The sequence below is a fragment of the Delphinus delphis genome, chromosome 2 (assembly GCF_949987515.2).
Source record: "Delphinus delphis chromosome 2, mDelDel1.2, whole genome shotgun sequence".
Classification (NCBI taxonomy): Eukaryota; Metazoa; Chordata; class Mammalia; order Artiodactyla; family Delphinidae; genus Delphinus; species Delphinus delphis.
In genome coordinates this window covers 90,255,208-90,275,188 of record NC_082684.1, presented here as the reverse complement: position 1 = coordinate 90,275,188, position 19,981 = coordinate 90,255,208, and positions in this window count along the sequence as shown.

The window sequence follows — 19,981 nt, the reverse complement described above, 5'->3', positions numbered from 1 at the left end:
CTTCCTTACTGAAGTTTTAAAAGTAGCTGTATATAGAAACCCAGCTTTAAATATGGAGTTCACTGTAAGAATCACAACTCTATACTGTTTTCTGTACAATGCTTGGAAACTATTGCATCATGTATTTTATCTAGTTTTATAGTCATTTATTGCAGAAGAATAAGTCTGAAATCCATTATTTTGTTATTACTAGAACCAGAAATCAAACACTCTGGTTTTAAAAGAGCATGTATTATGTACCTGCTGTCTGCTGTGTACCATACTAAATGTTTTCAAATACATAATCAAGTCAGCCTTTACTATTTGCTATTCACCAGGTAGGGCTTACATTTTATTATTTTGGGAGGGAAGGAGAACTAAGGCAGACTTTTATTCACCACTATGCATTTTCTCATGCTGAATATGTTCGGTATGTTATCTGTTTATCTTATGAGATTTATGGCATTTTTTTCTGCATTATTTTCCTAATTCATCTCCCAAACCAACCCTACTTTCCCAACCTTATATTTTCATAAAATGCTTTTTGATTCACCTCTATTATATAGCATTTGCCATGTTGAAGTATAGCTATCTCTTTATGTACTGTAAACCCTAGCAGAATTTTAGGCTGCAGTTGCCTCTCTCTCATCTTTGAGTCTAAGTGTGTAACACTATCTTGCACACATTAGGTCACCTTTAAGGGCTGCTATATTGAATATGTTCTATCCAATTTAACTCACATAATAACATTGTGAGATAGATTGTATAATTATCATTATTTTTAGTAAAAGAACTAAGACCTAGATTTGTTATATTTTTTTATTCTAAGTTGCTAGAGTCAGTGATATAATTTCATACAATTACAGAACATCATAATTGGAAGAGTCAATAAAGCTTAATTAGTCTAACTCCCCATTCAATGCCCAAATTTCCTCTACAGCATCTATAACAACAAAACTCTATTATAACCTTTCTATTTGCATTTCTAACCCTTAATGCAATCAATATCTGATTGTTACCATTAATTTCTTATAGTAGTTCAAATTTGCTATTCTAAAACTTCTATATACCATTTCTTTCTCTACCAATTATTACAGTATAAAATTTCTCTCCAAGGTCATCTACTGTCAAGCCTTCAAATATTTGAAGACAGCTCTGATATCACCATAAAATCTTCATTTCAAGCTAAACATCTCTAGTTGTTTATCTGCTCTTGGTATAATTTGGTTTCTACTCCTTACATCAGATACTCCACAGTTGTAGCTCAATCTTTTAAGGAATCCCAAACTACAAAACACACTATCTTTTGTGATCACATAGATTACTGTGAGACTGTTATCTTAGGTGTTATTACAAAGTTCTTATTTAATTTCCAAGTTAAACAACATAACAACATAAATAAAGGGCATTTTCCCTCTGGTAACTGGAAGAGTTAGAATAGTATGATTTACAGATGGAAGCCTAGGAGCAGTCTTCCTATAGGACATTAGGCTACCTTTTCAAGAGGTGGATCATATATAAACTTTTCCAGTTATGTGCCCTCTTGCTCCAATCCTGTTTCTCCCTTAAGCTCCTTTGACTAGTGAACAAAAGGAAATAAGAGAGGCAGTGATTGAGTTATATGTGAAATATACTCGATCTTTTTTCTGACCACTGGTCTAGATGAATAAGCAATAAAACATAGAGGTGAATATGGATTTGAGTCTGTAGAACTAGGGAATACATATTTCAAAAATTAATTCTACTATCTTAAAAAATAGCTTGCACTATAAATCAGCAACTGGTGGGTGGGAATTGCACATAATGGAGAAAATATAGACTAAAAGAGATTATTAACAGGTATTATAGAGAATTGACATTTTAACTGAGTGAAATAAGTAAACTCTTGGCTAGATTGAAAGTTTAGATTCTGGTTGACTGTAGTTTTCTCTTCAATTCCAGAAACATGACAACTCCCAATTTAGAACAAAGACCCAAATTCACAAAAATGAGGAAAGCACCCTCTCTTTTACCCAGTAGAGGAAGTTAACCTAGCCATCAAGTCATCCATAATGCCATTATTTTGAGATTTTCTTTCCACTGTACTAGGCAGTGAACTTTCAACAATACCTCATTTAATTCTTTGGTGTGTATTAGAAACCCATAATCTTTCTCTGCAAATTTGAAAGTTCCTTTCTCATACAAGCACGCACATGCACTCACATGTGTGCATGTGCGCACACACACACCTTAAGAATGCACCAACATTTGGCTTTACACTCTGTATTGGCTCAAATCTCCATTCGCCTTCAGATTTATCCTCAGACTTTGGGAGACCAAAATATACAAACCTACTCTACCTTCATTTCTAGCATCCTTGAACTTGGGTGGGATCAATGATCTCACAATCCTTCAGATTTACTGTAAATATTTGAATATTTACTTTGAAAGGTTGATTTGTCTAAGTGGAATCTTAAAATCTTCAGTTAAAGAATACTGTGTGATATGCATACAACCTCGGAACTCCTTTGTCATGAATCTGTGCAATATGTATCAGCAACAATTATGTGTTACAATGTCTGCTGGAACAAACCTTAATAGCAGTACTTTGCATAGCAGGACTTACTGGCATCCAGTGCCTGTTTGCAGAGAAATTAATTGTTTGCTGGAATTTGCTGAGGAAGTAGCCACTATAATATACCATTAGAATGTACATGTTTCTTATAGGATACCTGCTGTGAAGACCTTCTTGGCTTCCTAACCTGGGTAAGTTGCTGAAATTAGTGTGCATGATGAAAGTTTAGATGCGACTGAAAATTCACAGACAAGTGTTTTTTCTTGAAAGCCAATTTAATTCTTCCATTGCTACATGTAAAAAACTAAGACATTGACAAATATTCTCAAGTGATTTCATGGAGCAATTAGTGCAGGCAAATACAGAATAAAAAGATGTAAGTCCGGGTGACAATCCTAATTCTGCTTCTGAAAATATTGTCAGTATGCAAAGCTTTGGTTGGTGGGATTGTTACCAAGAAGCGGGACCCCTTCCAGGACCCAAGAGTGGGCTCTTGTCTAACACTTGGAAATGAGTTGTCTGAGGAGACACACATGCTGACAAAGCAAAAGACTTTATTGTGAAGCAGCGCCTGGGTGGAGAACAGCAGGGTAATGGAACCCAGGAGAACTGCTCTGCCACATGGCTCGCAGTCTCAGGTTTTATGGTAACTGGATTAGCTTTCTGGGTCATCTCTGGCCAGTCATCTTGCTCATGCCCATATTTGGTCTGACTCAGGGTCCTTCCTGGTGGTGCATGCATCTCTCAGCCAAGATGGATTCTAGCATGAGAATTTCTCGGAGATTGGCAGGACATATTATGGCCTGGCATCTCCTCCTTCCTTGTGGCCCCTCCCGAATTCTCCTGGTTAGTTTTACGAGGCAACACTGTTCCTTATCCAGACTTCCTGTTGTGAGACAGTTCATGCAAGTGGTTATTATTGTGCCTGGCTAAGGTGGGCAGTTTCGGTCAACAGTTCCCTAATAGGATTGCACCAATGAAACTGTGTCTTCACCATCAACCCTATTTGCAGGATCCAGAATTTTCAAATCTGTACCGTAGTCCTTTAATATCATAGAGGGGGAGATCTAATAATTTGGTGGCAATGTCATCATAAGTACAATAATGGAAAAGGTAGTCAAGTTAGCATCTACCTGTGCTGTTGCTCACAGAAGCAATCTAGCTGCTGACAGTGCTAAGAAATTATTGTCTTGAACAATAACATCAAGCTTTACATTTTTGTTTCTAGAATTTCATTAACAAAATTGCAGTTACAGCTGAGTTTGATAAAATTTTGGATTCATTCTGTGATAGTAATGTTTAGCTTCTGGTGAACAATGACTTTGACACTCAGCCTTTCAGCATTTGACCAAAAATTTATTTGGTTCATCCCTACTTTATAGATATTTGCAAATTTAAAAGTCAGTTTTAATTTTTTTATTAGCAACCTTCGTAAGAGATACGTACATACACATAGATTCATAGTCTAATAGTCTGATGGGAAACAAACACAAATGTATACATACAGGGATATATTATAGGAAAATGTAAAAAAAATAGAACCATTCAAAGGAGAAATGATTACATAAGATGACAAAATTCAAACTAAGCATATCTTTACTAATATATGTAAATGAAATAAAATTAAAAATTAAAGGAAAAAAACCTCATATTGGAAAAGAAAAAAATGTGTTGGTTATCCTGTTTCTTCCAGCAGGTCCCTTCTCCAACTTTTGCTGGTCTGCTGTGTACTCTGGGAGGCAGACTGCAAACTCTGTCACTTGGTCCCCCTGCCAGCTGGCTTCTAGTCAAACTGGGTTGATTCAAGGTACTAGCAAGAGATCAGAGAGCACGAGGAGAGAGAAAAATCATAGCACTTCTTCCCTATGTCCCTGATGATTATACAGGAGTACAGTTTCTACCAAATAACCTTTCTCAGCAGGACCAGCTCTTCCTGGACTTAAATAATGCTATCTACACCCCTTGTCTCTTCAGGTCTAAATATTGTATGTTAAGAGCTTTTCACTGTTTCTAGTCTCTGAGTATTGCAGCATCCTTTGTTGAGTCCCTGAATCCTGCTCACATTGAGGTAAATAGTCCCTTCACTAAAGTCTGTCAGGTGGACCATTGAAGCAGAAATCAGTTTCTTGCAAGGATGCTGACTGATATAGTGGCTATTACAAAGTGAGGTATATAAGAATATCCCCTTTACAGAGAATGCCAAGCAACTGCATTTTGTACTGCCCACCATGCAGAAAGAATCCTTTCAGCAGCTCCAATGGGTCCTATAAGCTCCCCTGCCATGTAAGCATAATGACTCATTAGATCTAATGGTACTGGAAGTCTCTGTGACTGAGAGAGATGCTGTCTGAAGTTTCTAGCTAGGTCCTAGAAGAGAATTGCAGTTCATTTGCCTAATATTTTGAAGCAAAGCCACACCTGCTTCTGCCAAATATTCTCTGTTTGAAAAGCAGTTTCTGACTTGCTAATGGACCCAGGAAGAAATATCAGTAAAATACTTGAGAATGGGACACCAGGTAACTGTGTGCTTTGAAGTGTTCATGCCAACTGGGTGCTATTGCTCTCGGAGTTATCAAATCTTAAAGTGCATGTACATTAGCATTATAAGTTATGAAATGGAAATTATTTATATGAAACGGTCTGAACAGTTATGGGAGTCACAAGTACATTGTATGATGAGGTAACTCAGACTCCTACAGTCCATGCCTTATTTGCTGAATCTCCCTCAACCCATATTTGTATTCATCAGAAAATCCTCTGAAGAGAAGGTGCTCAGTAATCAAATGTGTCAGGTGTATGACTTCTCCCATAGATGGTTGTCTGTAAACCTCTTTTACCAGTGACTCTAGTGCTTACTTATTGGGACCATGTAGTAATCATGGTAGCATGGCTGGTGAATATGCATTAACTCAACAAAATGGACTACTCTTTAGCAAGCTTGATTTGGTAACTATCACTAGTGTCCAACCAACCAGTACCAGAGGCAATGCCACCATTCCATAGGGACACCAGCCTGGTGGCAGGGTGATTACATTGAACTCTTTACATTATGGAGTAAGCAATGATTTGTCCACATAGAAACAGATACACATTCTGGAAATGGGTTCCTCTTTACCTGCCCTCTGTGCTTCTACCAGTACCACCATACATGGCCTTATAGAATGCCTTACTCATTGCCATGATGTCCAACGCTACATTGCCTTTGATCAGGAAACTCATTTTACAGCAAAAGAATTGTCACAGTAGATTCATAGCCATGAAACTCATGTTTCTCCATATGTCTCATTGCCAGTAAGCAGCTGGCCTAATAGAATGATGGAATGGCTTCCTGGAGGCTCAGTTACAGTGCCAGTTGGGAGACAGTATTGTCTGAAATTGTGGTACTGGCCTAATAGATTATACCGTCAGCCAATACATGGTTCCATATGCTTAAAAGCCAGAATATGAAGGTCCAGGAACTAAGAGGTAGAATCAAGAGGAATCTTTCTCATTATTTTACCTAATGTCCTATTTACAAAATTTTGTTTATCTTCCCTGAAACGTTGTACATACTGGGTGACTTTGAAGGCTTTGCTTTCCAAGGGAGGAAGACCTCTGCCAAGAAATACAGCTGTGTCTCTATTAAATTGAGATTTGAAACTGCACCCTTGTCATTTTTCACTTCTAATGCCATTGACCTAACTGGCAACAATGAAGTTTACTCTACTGGCTAGAGTGATTAATTCTGATTAGCAAGAGAAAATTGGGCTAGAAAAACTGGTCTGGAATCCAGGAGATTCACTATAGAACCTTTTATCACTTACATGTCCCATAAAAATAGTCATTGAAACAGTGTGGCCACAAAATAAAGACAGGCTCACCAAAGACTGTTAGTTTTGTGTCCTATGAAATGAAGATTTGGGTCATCTCATGAGACACAAAATCCTGTCCTTCAGAAATTTAGCAAAGTGTAGTTTGAACATGGAATGGATGATAGAAAAAAATTATAGCGATCAAATTTGGCCTCATGATCAAAGGCAAGAACAATAGCAGCTAATTAACGTATTTATGTTAATTGAGCATTTCTTTCCTCTTACCACACTCCTTGCTGTCTTATATGAAGCCTACTGATGGTGGGTAACATTAAAATTTACGTTTCAGTTTGGATTATGGCTGAATTGCTGATACCCTGTCACAATTTAAGTCATAACAGAACTGTGGTTTTCTTAATAATTTTCTTAATCTTAGCAAAAGATGCAAAAGCATCCAAGAATGGATGCCGAGTGGGCATAGTGTTCTGGAACCTTTCCGTTTGCTTCCTATATCTATTTTCTTTCCTTCTCTAACTTTCTTTTTGGTCATGGATACAGAACTGGTCATCCAGGTTCCTTTGTGATCTGAATTCTAGCAGAATACACTCAGTGGGAGGCTCCAGTAGGGTTCAAGTTAGGAGGAGGGAGAAGGGGTTGTTTCTACCCTGTTTCCTCCCTACTTTGGTCCTGTGCCTCTGGCAGCATTTCTCCATGTATGGCTCCTGCTGGGGACCTTTCCTTGTAGCTCCAGCACTCACTTGGCTCTGGTGACACTCTCCATCCTTTTGTCTCTTTATGGCTTCCTGTGGTTGCTATGTCTCTGTTCCTGAGCATCTCTTGCTGTCTCATATATTTTTTAACCCTAGCTATATCTCTGTAAATGGGCTCTTTATTTCGTTCTCTACAGTTGAACCTCGGAGAGGAATCATGATTCCTTTCAGAATTGTCTCTAGTAACAATGCCACTAATTTACTGTATATAAGAAACATATCTAATAAAAATTAACTCAAAAACCTTGAAAGGGAAGCTTTGGGTAAAGGTATGACAGGGAAATGAAAACTAAGAAGAAAAACAAGGATCACAATATTAATATCAAGTTAGTTTCATTTGTGGTTGTTAAAAAATATTAAAGGGACAAATACAGACATATTAATAAAAAGATAATATACATAAATAACTTATAAATATTAATTTACTAAATACCATGTCTACAAACTTCATAAAGTAAAAACTTCAGGAAGTAGAAACATTTTTAAAAGAAATTTATAGTACTCTTTTCTCAGCTGATGAAAGATCAAGTGGGCAAAACATAAGTGAGATTAAGGAGGACAGAAATAACTATTGAGGGAGAACTAGTAGGTGGATATTCATTCAAATGCTCATGGAAGAAGCTAAAGTCAACAAAGTACTGGGCTTCAAGGAAGACCTCAGGATATTCAGAAATGGAAAAGCAATGCAGAGCTTAATCCATAATGACCATGTAATAAGACTAGATATTAATAATAACAACTGTAAGCAGAATATCTATACCACCTGGTGTAAACATCTGTCAATAATTTCATTGGGTCAAAGAGCAAATCAAAATTAAGTTGAAATCTAAGAAATAATAATAGAGCATCATGCTTTAAAACATTGAACATAGCTATAGCAGCATGCAGAGGCTAGTTACTATAAATACTAAATTTAACATAAAAAAGAAAAAATTTAAGTTAATAAATTAAGCATTCAAGTAAAGAATTTAAAAATGGAACAGTGAAATGGATCAAAATAAAGGATAAATGAGGAATAAAAATAGAAATGGAAATGAATGAATTAGAAAATAGAAAACAGTATAACTATTGAATAAATCCAAGAGCCATTATTTAATCCAAAATTAATCCAAAATTTAAAAATTAAAATAAAAAATATAGACAAATATTTAAGCTCATTAAAACAACATAAAGGAGAGAGTCCTAAAGTAAACACACAAAATTATAACACAGAAAGGGATGGTTACCATAGGTTATAGTTAGTTATAGCTCCATTTCTTTCTGTCTATCCATCCACCTAAATAGAAATTGAACTGATTCTGGCTTGAACAATTAAGATATCTGTCTGTCTATCTATCTGTCTGTCTATCTATCTATCTATCTTATTTGTTCAAATCAGTATTAGTTCAGTATCTATTTAGATAGAGAGACAGATAGATAGACATAGATTATTTAAAAGACAAACCCATAACTGAACTAGAAGTTATTTCTGGGTAGTGATGCTGCTTACAATTTTTAATTTCTATACTCTGTAAATATTCTATATTTTATTGAATAAGCATATATTTTTATCAAAATATCCAAATATATAAAAAAACTTAACAATGTATAATTTTAAAATACTGTACAAATCTCAAACTTAGAACATAAGTAAACAGTGATACCATATAACTTTTCCAAGTTCAGTAAACATATCTACTGTGCTAATAGCTCCTAATAAGGTCGGGATTTCATAATTATATCTTAAAAGTAAGGTAATAGGTACATCTATATTGACTGTATGATGTACAGTCAGTAGTTGCCATAGAGCCCGATATTTTACCTATTTTAACGCGTACAAATATAATTTGCTGTTGAGAAATTTTAGCCCATTTAAAAATTACTTTTTATTATTACAAAAACAACATACGTATATGCATTGTAGCAAAATTAGAAAATATAGAGGACCAAATGGGCCAAAATATTCCCACCACTTACAGATCACCGTTGTTAATACATTTTCCTCTAGCCTTACATGTTATATTTTATCAAATGTAAATTTCCTATATTATTGCTTTGTAACCTGCTTTACAGTCAACAATCATCATATTTATATTTTTGTACATTTTCATTTCATAAAATACCCAAACTGTAGATTCTCCTGTTAATTTAAAATGTTATTTAGAGCAAATTTCTTCAAACCAGTGTCAATGCAGTATCACACATTATATCTGATTGCCATGCCCCTTAAATACCTTTTAGTCTAGAACTTTCCCCCTTTTTATGACACTGACTTGTTGAAGGAATGGGGCCAATTCGTCTACAAAATATCCTACCTTCTGGACTTGTCTGATTGCTTTCTTGTGGAATCACTTAGTTTGTATTGCTTTATCTACAGTTATATCTTAAGGCTTAATGGTTTTGAGTTAAACATGCTTGGCTAGAATAAATCATAAGTGATATTTTGTACCTCATTGTGCATCACATCACAAAATACACAATATTAGTTTGACTCACTGTTAGTGATGCTAAGATTGATCACTGGTTTATGTGATATCTGACCCTTCTATCATTTAATTAGATTGTTCCCCTTTGCAAGTATGGGACTCTATGAATGCTCCCCCATAAAATATTCATTTAATGGATTGAAAAAATTGCTTGAATCGATGATTTCATTGAGGGTTTGTGAAATTATTTTTCCTAACTCAAATTATTCCTTCTCCATATTAGCTGGTGATGGAAATACCTTTAAAGTAGAGCTTTCCCTCATCAACTGGGGCTATTTTGTTGTCTTAAAATATAGTTCTTCACTGGAAGGGCAATGTGAGTACTTAAATGTTTATCTTTAGTTATCAATTTTCAAAGTAAGGAGTTGTTTTAACAGCTGCCTCAAAGGATGAAGGGTGACAAATGAGTTTTTTCCAGCTTTTCTTTTTTTAAAATCATTATGGACTCTTGGATTTTTATTGATCCATTGTGTTCCAACCCACTGAAATCATTTTTCTTTTTGATGCTCAAGTTGTCACAAAATTGACTAGTGGGAAATCTTTCTAGCTGTGTGTTTGGTCCTTTTGACATAATCCTGTTTCTCCACTAAATAAAATGATGCCATTTTATTTCAATGTTTCTCGTTTTAAAATGTTTCATTGGAATATAGTATACATACATTAAATTGTACAAATCATAAGTATACAGCACAATAAATTAGGACTGAGTGAACACACGCTTGAAACTACCATACTAGGTTAAGAAATAGAAGATTAACAGGACCTCAAAGTCTCCTCATGCCCCATCTTAATCACTATGCTACCCCTTTTCCCAAAATGTAGCCACTATCCTGATTTCTAATGGAGTAGAATAATTTAAACCTAAAAAGTTTATGTAAGTGTATTAATACAGAATGTCCTTGTTTGTATTTATTCTTCTTGCTCAAAATTATGATTGAAATTCACATAAATGATTGTTCTTTATCATACTTATTTCGCTAGGTGTATAGTAGTCCAATTTATGTGTATAACACTTTTTTCTTTCCTGTCTTGCTATACAACTTTTTTCAGTCTGAGGCTATTATAAATAATTTTTTGTGAACATTTATAAAAATTTCTAGTAGTGAGTATGTACACATATTTCTGTTGAATAGATACCTTGAATAGATACCTAGAAATGAAATTCCTGAGTTATACAGTAAGTGTATGTTCAAATGTAGTAGATAATGTGAAACCGTTTTCCAAAGTGGTTGTTCAAGTTGCATCCCCAAAAGCATTGTAAGAGATTTCCAGTTCCTCCAGGACCTCATCAACACTTTAAATTTTTTTTAAAGATATTCTGGTGGATGTGTAGTGGTTTCTCATGGTGGATTTAATTATCATTTAGTTGCAGATTAGTGAACTTGAGTACTTTTTCAAATGTTTACTGGATATTTGTATAGCCTCTTTTGTAAACTGCTTCTTCAAAACTCTTACCATTTTTCTTATGGGTTGCCTCTTATTGTTGGAGATTCTGTGTATTCTGCATGCAAGCCATTTGTCAACTATATGAGTGGCAATAATATTCTTCTAGTCTTTTGGCTTGCTTTTGAACTCTTACTGGTGCCTTTTTCAGGACTGCAATACTTAATTTTAATGTAGTTCAAATTATTAATGTTTTTTTAATTACCTATTAAAAAAATCCTTGCCTGACAAGGCCCTGAAGATATTCATCTATGTTGTCTTCTAAAATTATTATTGCTTTTACCTTTCCCATTTATATCTACAATAAATGAAAATGATTCTGAGGATTGATGTGCGGTAAGAGTCTAGATTTGTTTTTTCTTATGGATATTCAATTGCTAAGCACTGTTTATTGAAAAGATCATCCCTCCTACACTGCATTGCCCCCTTTGTCATAAAAGCAGGTTGTTCTTTTTCAGGACTCCATTCTGTCATATTGGCCTATCCACCCTTGCAATACTCCTTTATTTTCTTCGTTACTATATAGGCCTTGATATCTGGTACTATAAGTAATTTATTATTTTTTTTTTAAGATGTTAGCTACTCTTAGACTTTTGTATTTTCATCTAAATTTTAGAGTTAATGTGTCAATATTTGAAAATAAATAAGCCTGCTGGAAGTATGATTGCTGTTGTAGTCAATGGATTAATTTAGGAAGATGAACACATATATAAATTTGGGTTTTACATATAGGAACATATTTTATCTCTCCATTTATTTAGGTTTGATTCAGTTTTACTCAATAGTGCTATATAGGTCTTTTGGGATTTTTCATATATTCGATTAGATTTATTTCAAGGTATTTGATGTTTTGATCTATTCTAAGTAGTATCATTTTCGCATTTTAGTATTCTGTTTGTTGTATAAAGAAATTTAAATATTGGCCTTATATCAGAAACCACACTAACTGTGTTATTTCTAATAATTTAGTAGAAAATTCTCTTGGATATCACACGAACACAAACATATAGACTGAAATCAAAAGTGGCATTTTTCCCTTTCTAATCATTACTCTTTCACTCCATGCATTGATTTTGAATAAAAGAGGATGAAATGGAATGGAAGTGATGAGTGTAACTAATCTAGCCTCACTTTTTATCTTGGAGGGAAAATAATATTTCACACTAGGAAGGATTTTCACTTGTAGATTTTTTCTCATATTTTTGAAGATGACATTTATTAAATTAAAAAGCTACTATAGTTTGCTGAGCTTTTACATAAATTGGTTTTGATTTCTAATTGGTTTTGATTTCTAATCTGCCATTCTTCATAGATTTTAGAAAACTTTTTGATTTGTCTTTTCATTCACTAGTGAATTATACAGATTGATTTTTAAATGTATTTTTGGCAAATTTGGGAGAAGGGGATAATATTTCAAACTAATAGGAAAGTTGCAAGAAAAGTTAAGAAACTACCATACATTCAGATTTTCCAAATGTTTACATTTTGCCCGTTTGTTTAAGATTTTCCTTCTTTCTCTTTCTTTGTGAAGAGTAATTTGCCATATTGTCCCCTTTATCCATAAACTAATTAGCTTGATTTTCTAAGAACAAAGACATCTCCCCATAACCACAGTACAATTATCAAACTCAAAGTTTATTTATTGATATTTGAATATTAAAACATCCGTGTATTTCTAGGATAAAAAAGAAATCTTTTAGGCTGTTTTTAATATTTATATGTTACTGGAGCTGTTTTGCAAAATACTTGTGTGGGATTTTTGCATTGCATCAATTTTTATGATAAGACTGGATTGTGCTTTTCTTTCATGTAGTACCTTGTCAGATTTTCTATCAAGATAATGTTAGCTTCATAAAAAGTGCTGGAAGGGGTTTCCACATCTTCTATTTTCTGTAAGTGTTAGACTACAATTATTATTATTTTCTTAAATCTTTTAAAAAAAGTTTATAAGTGAATTCTGGCATGTAGTATTCCAAAATTGAATATAGTAAATATTTAATTTCATGAATATATATCAGAAAACACAGATTTTCTGTTTTTCCTGTGTCTATTTTAGTAAATAGTATTCCTCTTCAAATTTATCTATTTATTCTAGATTTTCAAATTATTGCCATAAAATTAGTCATAATACCAGCTTAATAAATTTTTAAAAAGCATATTTATTAGTGCATAATCTACACTTATTAAAATTCACCCTTTGTAGGTATATGGTTCTGTGATTATTGACAAATGTATACAATCATGTAACTACCATCAAAATCAAGATATAGAATATTTCCATCATCCCAATAAGTTCCTTTATGTACTAAATCCCCAACTGTCTTGGCAACCACTGATCTGATTTCTGTTTCTATACTTTTGCCATTTCCAGACTATCATGTAAGTGGAATGAAATAGTTTGTCACTCTTTGTGTCTTTTGTAAGAGTAATCCATGTTCTTGCATGGATTTGAGGTCTGTCCTTTTATAATTGCTAACAATCTATTGTATCTGTGTATCACAATTTGTTTATCGCTAGCTGATTGGTGTACATTTGTGTTGTTTCCTGTTTTAGGGAATTGTAATGATGCTATAAATATTTGCATAGGGATATTTACATGGACTTCTCCAACCCCCACTTGTTGGGGAAAATTCTTAGGAGAGGAATTTCTAGGTTGCCTGTAAATGTATGTTTAAAGTTATAAGAAACTGCCAGACAGTTTTCTAAGGGACTGTATCATTTTGCATCCCCACCAGCAAAGTAGGAGAATTCTCTTACTCATTATCACTTTCAATTTTGTTTAATTTTTAAAGTTTAGTCAATTTGGTATATGTATAGTGGCATCTCATTGTTGTTTTAATTTGCATTTCTCTAATGAATAATAATACTCGAATTACCATATGACCCAGCAATCCCACTACTGTGCATATACCCAGAGAAAATCATAATTCAAAGAGACACATGCACCCCAATGTTCATTGCAGCACTGTTTACAATAGCCAGGTCATGGAAGCAACCTAAATGTCCATTGACAGGCGAATGGTTAAAGAAGAAGTGGTATATACGTACAATGGAATATTACTTAGCCATAAAAAGTAATGAAATTGGGTCATTTGTAGAGATGTGGATGGATGTAGAGACTGTCGTACAGAGTGAAGTAAGTCAGAAAGAGAAAAACAAATATCGTATATTAACACATATATGTGGAACCTAGAAAAATGGTACAGATGAACCAGTTTGCAGGGCAGAAATAGAGACACAGATGTAGAGAACAAACGTATGGACACCAAGGGGGGAAAGTGGCAGGGGTGGTGGTGGTGGTGTGATGAATTGGGAGATTGGGATTGACATATACACACTAATATGTATAAAATAGATAACTAATAAGAACCTGCTGCATAAAAAAAATAAATAAAATAAAATTAAAAAAATAGTACTAATCATCTTTTCATGCGTTTATTGGCCATTTGTATATCTTCTTTGGTGAAGTGTTTGTTCAAATCTTTTTCTCCTTTTTAATTTTTAAATTAAAAAAATTATTTCATATTCTGCTAATGCTTTATATCTTTATAGGCAATTACTTTGTGATTCTTGAATTCATTTTCAAGTCAGGATCTTAAGCTCTTTTTTTCCTGGATTTCTTGAACTGATGGTTTCTGTGAGAATTATGCTGTGAAAAGCAAAACAGAAAGCTAACCAAAAGTGAAAAATTTGATGAGCAGTGAACACTATCATGACAAATGTTAGAACTCCATACTGTCAGTATGATTCTATAGTTTGCTTGCGGATCTTATGAAATCTAACATATGACTCTCAGAAAACAGAAAGTTAGAGATTGACTGCTTAAATATGTCTTAGACTTAAGATTTGGTCAGGTTCCAGGTGGGAGGCTGTATCCAATTGCTTTTTAGCTCTTTCTCCAATAAGATTTTTTCCTTATCAGGAGGAAGGATTTTTAAAAAATAAATGGTAGTTAAAAACAGGTAAGAAATGAGCAGGCCTCTTGTACTGCACCAGTTACTTATAACTCCATTGTAGAGCCATAGCAGTGCTAATCATCTGGAAGGGACCAAGGGAGGGCCTTATCATTGTATAACAGTGCACTCTATAGTTATGTAATATGCACTTCTCTCTTTGGACCTAATCTGAATTAAAATGCTGTTATTTCATTGATAAATATGATATTTAAATTAGCAAATTAAAAATCACCATTATGTGTTAAAATTCCCTCTGATGACACTTCACTATGCAGAACAAGGTAATTACTTTGAGAAATCAGCTATTCCAAGGTAACTGGGCAGTTAAAATATTTTATCAGGTAAATTACCCGTCACCATCAACATTCATCAGGGACTCATTTGGATTTTATTACAGGTTGACATTTACTTATTTGCCCAATTTTTAAAATTACAGCTGTTGCACGATTGCCCCAGGGCACAGCTGTAGAAAATTAGCACACTAATCACATTAATTATCATAAATAAAAGGTTATAAAAGAGCAGCAAGTAACAGCATGGAATTTTTTAAAAGCAACTTAAGACATCCCTAATAATACCTTAAATTTATATAGCACATATAGAAATTGTCAAGTCTCTTTTACCCCTATAGTTTTTAAGTTTAGAAATTCTGTCATAGGGATGCTATTATTGATACCACTTCAGAAATGAAGAAGCGGAAGCCTAAAACAGCTGTTTGGCTGAGCTAAGATGAAACAACTAGATAGGTTCAAAGTCAAGTCAAGAGCTAAGTCTACTGAACTCCCAACACTCCATTTCCCCCCTATATTTCTCTCTTTCAGTGATGAAGAGTAGAATATCATTTACCTTCTATACTCCAGTCTATCAACACCTTCAGTGAACTGAAGATGCAAAATGTATCTTGATCTGCTTGCCTCTTTCCACCTCCAGTGCCACCAGTCTAGTCTAAGCAAACATCATGTCTCATCTGGACTACTTATTGTGATAACTCCCTTCCTTCTTGCCCCCATAAAATCCATATTCTACAGAGTAACCGAAGTGATATTTTTAAAATGTAAATGAGATATAACATTTTTATACTTACAATGATCTATGGATCCATGTAATCTGACCCCCTCTCCAATGTCATCTATCACTCCCTACCTCCTCACTCTGCTCCCTTTTCTCTGACTGTTGAGCATGCCAAGATTGATTCTACCTCTGAGTCTTTGTTCTTGTATTTTGCTCTGTTTGGAATGTTCTGTTTCCAGATTTTTGTGGAACATATTTCAAATTCCTCCTTCTCAGAGGAAGTTTCTTTGATAACTATACCTAATCTGGCTTCTCCTTGTTCCCTTTTCTTTCCCTCATTCTATCCTCCAGTCATTCTTTGTCATATGATTCTTTTTTTATTTGTATAGCGTATTTCTTTTGTTCTCAGGAATTACCTTATCCATGTATTTTTTTACTTGTTTATTGTACATCAGCTCTCATGCATTATAAGAACCATAAGAGCAGACATCTTGTATATCTTGGTCACTTCCTGTAACAGATGCTGTTCATCCTCCACTCATGTCTCTTAAGGCCATCCTGGAAATCACCTGCCCCTTCAGTTGACAGTTCCTATATATTCCAAAAAGCTTTCTACTTCAACACCTTCTGCCTGACGGCATTCTCTGGGCATTCGTCCTGGCAAGCAAGAAATGCCAGAAAGTTGATGCTTCCAGGTACAACCCTCAATCAGTAAATAAAATCAGGAAATCATAAGTAAAGTACACAGTTTTCTCATTCCTCAGGGAGACAGTTATAAGGTCAAAATTATAGGCATGTTTTATATCTTTCAGAGTCTCCAGCATAACTGAGCCCTAGCTGCACACAATAGTAAAAGACTTATTCATGTACATTTCATTGGCTTTCATGTCTTTCTCTTTCCTTAATAAAAACAAAAAAGATACTTATAAAATCATACCCATTTCCATACTGCAGTGCTTGATTGCATTCGTTAATCATTGTGTTGTCCCCTCTCCCTACTCTTTGTTTCTGTCTTCCTTTCTTTTTTCTATCCTAGCTTGTCTTATCCACACTAATGATTTTCCTTTATAATTTCCTTCTCTGGTTCATAGTATTTTATCTTGCACCCATATGATGTTTAACCTTAATTTGCGTGTTTATGTGTAAGTTGAGCACTGAATAATCTGGCGCTTTGTCAACAATTCTTGTGGGGTATATTTAGGTAAACATGGGAATGAATCCCTTGTGACATTCCTTTCTAATACCAAGGAACCAATTTTCATGACAAATACCTGCTGAGTCACCCCAGGTGACTTTGGCTCCTTGTCCTTAGTAATCCATGTTTTCCTCTTTTGTAGTTCAGTTTGTGGCCACCCCCCAAAAAGACTATATTTTCTTGCCTCCCTTGTAAAAAGGTGTGACCCTGTGAATAAATTTTGGCCAGAAGGATGAGAGAGCGAAGGAGATATGGGAATTTCACATTTATGCCTTTGAAAGGAAGAAGTGTGTCTTTTTCTTTCCATGTTCTCTTTCTTTCTGGCTGTAATAAGGATGTGGTCGTGCAACATTCTTGGGCAACATGGAAAAAAGGTTGGATCCTTGCAGCATGGCTAGAACTCCATCGCAGTATCTGGTTTCTTATTACTCTGTGAAGCAGGCTGCCATACCAGTGTGGGCTTAACGTGAAGGTGATATAAACTACCTTGTTTCAACTAATCTTGTTTTGCATTTTTGTTCCATGGAGCTGACCCATGGATGGTCCTAATGACTAGAGTTGTCCAGGAGATTTACATTCTCTCATCTCTCTCTTCATTCATTCTCTGTCTCTCTGTCTCTCTTTTTCCCTCTATATATGTTTTATGTATGTATAAAACATACATATATATTTTCATAATAAACTGGCACAGACCCATAAAAATCAAACACATATAATCAGAACATGTGATATATAAAAAGAACATGCTATATTTCTTAAAAAATGATAGAGTATTTGGAGTGTTTTCTCCTCAAAATAATATATGTATTTATTCTCTTTGGTGTTATCTGTGAGGTCTATGCACAGGTATAATAATAGTACATGGGAAAAATAGCAGTGACACATTCTATACTAGTGTTCTCCTCCCTCCCTTGTAGTCTAGGGGTCCCCAGCTTTATCCTTTTGACAGATGTTAATGTAGGAGTTGAATTATGAGTGGTCTAACAATGGTTGAAAGATAGTAGTGTTTGACATAGTTGTATTAAAGTATCGCTGGAGAAATTATAACACATGAAAGTTAAAATTTATTTTGCTTCTTTGGTGGTTACCTCTAAGCTAGTTGTATAATTCAGCCAACTTCACTCTCAGGTATTCTGATTCTGTTTTTAAAATTATAATAGAGAAACTCTACATGTTTGTGTGAATTACATATAAGAAAGACAACACTGTGATACTAAGTAGACTACCTCACAATTTTCCAGCCCACTTCCACTTTCAGATCATGTCGTGAATGGATTAGAATGAAGTAAATGGAGTGTGTGAATGTGCTCCATTTTTCCTCGTGTATTCCTGTGGCTTAGGAATCTCTTGATATGGAGCATCTTGATGTGGTCACCTATCTTCTGGCTTCCAGTTGGGTTATCAGTTATCGTTATCAGTGGTGAGCAAGGAAGGAGATAAAAGATCTCTCTCCCTTCTGGGTGGTCACAGGATGAGTCTTCCTCAAAAGAAAATCAGTGTTCTTCAAGGTGGCTCTGTTCACACAGACATTTTGTCTCCAGGTTTTGGTAAGTCTGTTACTCTCTGCCCCTTTAGGCCTAGAGACAGTACCAGCTACAGGGCACATAAAGCATTATCCCTTTTGGTGTATCTACCCACAAGTTTTAAATAGCTCATTCATTCTACTCTATTCAAATATCCCCATTTAAGTGTGTATCATGTATTTTTTCCCCAGTACCCTGACTGGTACAGTTTGCAAATTCAGATTTTAGTGAGTATTTCAAGGGAGATTTCTTTTTCTTTCTTTCTTCCTTTCTTCCTTCCTTCCTTCCTTCTCCCTCCCTCCTTTCTTCCTTTCTTCCTCTCTCCCTCCTTTCTTTTTTTCTTTCTTTCTTTCTTCTTATGATTTTTTTTTACTTATTCTTGCACTTGTTTAAATATTACAGTAGATCCAGTAGTTAGAGCAGAAGAGATTTAGGATTGAAAATCATTATGCCAGATTGGAAAACCACATCATGCTAAGTTCTGTAAATAGATTCATAAAAATACACTGAATTCATAAGAACCACAATCATTTTTATCTATTTCTGCTTTTTTGATCCCTAGAGAAACCTTTTTTCCCCTGAGATCTGTTCTTTCCTCACAAGCCTTATTTTTGTTCTAGCTTAAATCAAACCTCTCCCAGGCTTCTTTTTGGAGGCAAACCTCCTCTTTAGATTAGCATGGAAAATTTTTTCTCTTATTTACCTCTCTTCAGTTTTATTTTATTTTTTGAGGTATTACATTCATAGAGTGAAATACGTCTAAAATGTATATGCTTACTTAGCTAGGACCTTAATCAGGACATGAAATATTTCCACTATCTCATTAAATTCCCTCATGCCCCTTTCCAGTCACTATTCCCCCAACCTAAGGCAAGCAGTGATTGGATTTCTATAACCAAGGTTACAGAAGGTATAAGTTTAGTTCTGCCAGTTCTTGAACTTCATGTAATTGGAACCACAGCATATGTAGTCCTTTGTGTCTAACTTCTTTCGCTCTATATGTTTTTGAAATTCATCTATATTTCTGTGTTATAGGTACTTTGTTCCTTTTTATTGCCGCACAGTATTCCATTGTATGAATATACTACTATTTGCTTATTCTTCTCTTGATGTACATTTGGTTGTTTTCAGTTAGGCTTTTCTTCTTGTACCTCACATTTATTGTAATGGTGAATGTCTGTGACAGTTAGCTGGTAAATTGGATTCTCCCTCCTATTAGTCTTCTCTCATCATCTGTCTCTAGTTGTGAACTCTGGGTTAATATCTAAATATGACTCAGAATTTGACTTTTAAA